General features: G+C 39.2%; 1 non-coding gene across 1 annotated transcript; it reads left to right on the top strand.

Annotated features, from left to right (window-relative positions):
* The first annotated feature begins 479 nt into the window (after positions 1–479).
* Positions 480–583, top strand: LOC146659466 (U6 spliceosomal RNA). The gene has a single exon (XR_014913880.1). It is a non-coding gene; the product is annotated as a U6 spliceosomal RNA (small nuclear RNA).
* The last annotated feature ends 4,887 nt before the right edge of the window (positions 584–5,470 follow it).

The raw sequence follows: 5,470 nt of genomic DNA, 5'->3' as shown, positions 1-5,470 counted from the left end.
TGACTGTGTTACAGACTAAGGGACATTCTCTGCTGATAGGTGAAGGTACATTCTCTGCTGATAGACGTCCACGCCTCGAAGGAAGTCGATCCACGGATTAGGCCCTGGAAACAGTTTCCTTCACTAACCTTTGTCAATATCAAATAAACTGAGAACTAAAAGGAAATTCTCAATCTCTCCTTGTTGTATAGCTTAGCTTTTCAAACAGTTTTAACAGTTACTTTAGTCTGACAAAAGCCGAATGACGAATTAGCACTTCCAGTCAGAGACTGAGGCTACGTCCACACGTACACGGGTATTTTTGAAAACGGAGATTTTCCGTTTTCGTTTTAAAAAATAATCCCGTCCACACATAAAGGCAGAAATGAAGGAAAACGCTGCTATGAACATGCCAAAGCAGCAGGTGGCGCTAGATTCCTAACCGTGCAGAAATGTTGGCCAATCAGAAGTCTAGAAGCCTTGGTGGGAAAAAGTAAACAAAGCTGGGGCAAGCGCGTAAGCTAAATTGGATACGATACAGAGAAGATTAGCATGGCCCCTGCGCAAGGATGACACGCAAATTCGTGAAGCAGAACAGAGTCGTATGTGTGGACGGACAGTAACTGTGTGTATATGTAAGCATTTAAACACTGCAGAGAGTAGAATTAACAGTATTGTAGAAATTCATTTCACCGAAACAATAACGTGGCGCACAGTGTGACGCATGCACCAGTTTATTGTATTTCCAGACTTGCTTTCGGCACATTTGTGCACGCTACTCTGTTTTTGTCAGACTTGAAATAGCCGAAATACCTTCACCCTACGGAACTTCTATGGCTCTTCCGTTCGACAATCTCTCCGGCATTGGAACCATCATCTGTTTTCTCTTTGGTCACGCTCGGTTGATTTTTCTAGTCGGCACACTCATTTCCTCCATTACGCGCTGGCTCCATTACCCGCTGGCTGTTTCCCAAACAAACACACGTGCGGCTTGGCACTTGTGCTGTACGTAACAAGTCACGCGACGTGACGCTGCGGCTGTGATTGGTTCGGCTCTGCGCTGCTTAATTTGGATTGGCTGACCTTTTTTTTTTTTTAAGAGGACAAGAGCGGCGAGGTCTATCGCGATAGCTTAATTTCTCTATCGAGTAAAAGTTATATCGCGATACATATCGTTATCGTTCTATCGCCCAGCTCTACTCCTACCACATAAATGCAGAAGGAAGGAGGTTTGTCCTCGCTGTGTCCTCACTCCCTGGACAGTCTCTGTCCCTGTTACTCAGAAACATTGCTTAGTTGTAGATGTATGTGCAACAGCTACTAAACTACTATATAAAACCTTCATTTCTCTCATCTTAAAGTTTGTATTCACCTCATCTTGAAACCATGTCTTTTGCAAAGTCTTCTTGGCCCGTTTCCCCCAGGGGGCGCTGTCTTCATTGAGTTATTTATCTTTATTCATCTTTGCACTGTTTTTGGCAACAGCTTGATCACAAATGAGCAAATGCTAGTCCTGCTGCTGTTGAATGCCCTTCTACATAAATTCTCCTTGTGTAATAGTGCATCTCCTGGTATCTCCTCTACACAAAAATATGTGTTTTCTCAATCCGGCTGTCTTGGTTTTTGTAGTATTATTTGGTTTGTAGTCCCACGACTGACCACAAACATTACAGTGTGCGCAGTTTTGTTGTTGATAGGGCCTCCTGTCTGAGACTGTGTGCTGGCAGACACAGCAAACCTTATGACAGTATATATGTATGGTTGTATGTGGTCACCACCTGAAAGATGACTCTCCTTATTGGATTGTCTTGTTGTTGCCTCTCCAGCGTTGTCACCATTTGCACCAGAACAGGTGAAAAGGATTTATGCTTCTTAACTTGATTAATTTGTGTTTTTTTCTTAAGCATTGTGCAAGAAAGAAATCTTTAAATATTCAGAAATATCCCTACTAAAACTTTCAGTTTACTGCTACTAAGGGATTAAATAAATAACTTAAATATTAACATTGATTGGCTGTATTAAATAGCATTTTGTTTTTCTTTCCTCCTCACACTGCAGACATAGCAGTATGTTTGATTGGAGACGTCTGAATTATCAGAAGAGCAATACATTCAGCTTGAATTGATTGCTTGTCTGCTTTGAAGCTTTTGCAATTAAACATACAGCTAACAAATGACTTGGGTGTGCTTACATTTCCCTGAGAGATGGCAAGATTCACAAAGGGACCATTAGCTTTGTAAATTCCAGCGGCATAATAACCTTGTTATGCATCCGTCAAACAAACATAGGTAGTAAATGCTGGTAAAAATCAATTATAATTCTTATAGTTCGAGATTTAAAGTCATCCATTTTTTAAAGCAGGTTTATTATGTTATTTTCATTGAGGCTGACCTGTTGAGTAACGTATATACATGCAAATACTGCTCGCTGCTCTTCACCAGTGCCAACATCAACAGATCCTTCAGTAGACGAATCAATATTGAAAACAGTGCTGCAGACAGACTTCTGTTATTTTTCTTACAGTAAAACTGGTGGAATTTATTAAATGTTACTTAACTGGCTGCAGTCAAGATGAAAGCTGCTCTTAACTGTTTGAAATTATTTAACGATAAACTAAATATCTGTTGGACAAAACCAGCCACCCGAGGGAATAATGTTTACTGACATTTCATACATTTTTTGCTTTATTTTGTTTAATCAAGAATAAAATTTGCTATTTTTTTAAGCCCATCCAATCACTAGAAATGCACCAGTCCAATTTTTGCCTTGCATATCAGACAGATACTGAATGAAGAACCTTAATATTCCCATAGCACGGAGGAAACTAACAGCAAAGCTTCAAAGGTGTGTAGGTACTTCACAATTCATGCTGACAAGTTTTATTTGTTTGCTTGCTGTACGTGGTGTCTTATCTCTGATTTAAGGCAAATGAAAAGCTCTCTCTTTCTATGTCTCTCTGAATATTAGATTTCACTTGCTGTGAAGCTTTAACCACACGTACGCTATCACAACAAGTTTTTGTCAGCTAGACTGAGGTTGTCGTCTTCTGCACATTTCTTTTCACACAGCGACACCGAGAGCAGAAAAAGAGAGATGATAGCACGACTATAAAAGACAAATCAGGGCAGGAGAGACAAAGGATATAAGACATTGTGTGTTGATGCATGCTCAAACATCCAGGTAAGTAAATCCCCAAAAGTTGACTTAACATCAGTTCATGACTTCTTCAGTCTCCAAAAATTCAGACTGAAGAAGTCACTTGTATGTCTGGAAAATATACTTATATTGACACAACCTGTACTAAAGCAGAAACCTTACACTGATTAGGACGTAGCACAGCTTATTTGTTTACACCTGCATTGGATCAGTACAATAGCCAGTGACTCCAAACCAAGTTTAAAAAAAAAAAATCAGAACAGAAGAAGTTGGATCAGTTGAATCCCGTCCATTTATTCCAACTTCTTTCCTACAGACTTTTTTAGGCGTTTTTACTATTGTGATATCCACCATGGTCACAACAGTGTGCTGCCACAATTAAATAAATGAAATACATGGGTTCTAACAAGCTGCTTGTGGACTTAACTGGAAAAAAGTCCTTTTTTCCAGAAGCAGATGGTAATTCTCAGACCTCGAGTGCCATCGCTGGCAGGTTTGCACTGTTAGTGTCCACTCTAAATGCAGCCAAAGTATATTTAAACCATGTGTCTCATTTAGACAGACAGGTAACCAGCTGGCTGCCTCTCTCAGAACAAATGTTCAAGTCACAAACAAGGTTTTAAAATTGATACATTTTCTAAAGATATTTAATTATTGATCCAAACCAAAACAAGTATTTGTGACTATAAAGCATAGGCAGAGGAGATATCTACCGCTACGTCATAAACTTGTGTTGACCCGTCACAAGTCTATTTCATTACTTTGCCGTTGACGTTGCTGTTTAATGTTATTTCTTTGAAGTTTGCTGTGTTTTGTGTCTTATTACAAGAACAAGGACGTCAATCGTGTTGGATTCAAAGATGCAATTTCACCGCACACACAAACCATTGCTTTTTATCCCGAATACACAAATGCTTTTATATGTGCCCTACATCTAAATAAAGGTTTTCATGTGGGTGCACAGACTGAACAATGTTTTCCCTGAAGCTCCTTTTATCAATAGCATCTTATTGACTGGATATCCAGGGAAGACATAAGTGGGGATCTAAGCAAACAATGCCAAATTATGATCTCATACTCCCCAAATAAGCTATTAACACACATAGACTGCAGCTCGAAACTTTTTTAGATGTGAACCAGTCAAGGTGCATCACAGTTGAGCTGTGCATTAATGCCAGCTCCCTGGTACAAACTCTGCATCTCTTATCATTGTACCTATTTGAGAGTCATGTGCCATGTGTCCTGCCTTCTGCACAGTCTCCCCATGTAGCAACCTGATCTAAAACCAATGGATTATTTACAGCACTGAGAACCTGTCACACATAGACTATCTACTCCTATATGCCGCATGCAACAAATGACAACTTGGCTCTCCTGAGAGAGAGGTGGGTGATTAATTAATTAATATTTTGTCTTTGTATATCAGACATGGAAAACAGGGAAGTTTGTCAGATCAATCATATTTTGAAACACACAAATTTGCACAAGCCTAATTATACATTGTCAGCCAAGAGCCTTCAATGACACTCCAAGTTCATCTGTTTTTTCGTAGGGAGGCAGAAACATTATTGTTTAGCTTGAATCAGAAAATACAATTATTTTGGTGAATATCAGCCCACGCTCACATTTTGCTAATTACCCATGAAGTAATTTCCATAAATAATTGCTCCTGTTTATTACAGTGGCCCCATCTGCCACACAGGAGTAATCAAATGAGCACAGTGACTTTGAGTAATGGCACTTACAGGCCTATACTGGAATACTCCAACGCAACGCAAATGAAGTTCAAATCTGCAGCTCATTACACACCAATCATCTCAACGGGGTAACGTTTTCACTCCAGCTCGACCTTATATCAAACATCAATGCAGAGGGTGTTATTTTTAGACATTTTTGCGGCATTTTATGCAGAGCGATATCAGTCCAGACTGAAATATTGAATAAATTATAGTTTTGATATTTATAATCATCAGAGAATTCATTCTACTCAATTTTCCTCCTGTGTTATTTGCAACAAACTTTTCTCCTTATCTTGTTAAACGTTTGGATAATGGGTAAGTATGACCAAACGTTTTACTTTTACTGCAGTTATGCAACATTTTCCATACATACACAACACAAGTTTACAACAAAATTGTGTTTGATCAGTGGTCATGACAATTTGCATATTAATGATTAATGATCAAGAAACTGATCTCACAGCCCTAAAGTTAATCAGTGGTGCTTGTTTCAGTCATTATGCAAATGTACTTGTAATAAGGTTGGAGAAACCTGCAGTCAGCTGAGACTGAAGTAGTCACTTGGATGAGTGACGAAACACTTCTCCCACTGGAAA

Source organism: Rhamphochromis longiceps, linkage group LG11 (genome assembly GCF_057381845.1).
Source record: "Rhamphochromis longiceps isolate RC_006_pf linkage group LG11, R_longiceps_female_GT1.1, whole genome shotgun sequence".
NCBI lineage: Eukaryota > Metazoa > Chordata > Actinopteri > Cichliformes > Cichlidae > Rhamphochromis > Rhamphochromis longiceps.
Note: the sequence above shows the minus strand (reverse complement) of the source record. Positions and strands in the feature narration are given on the sequence as shown.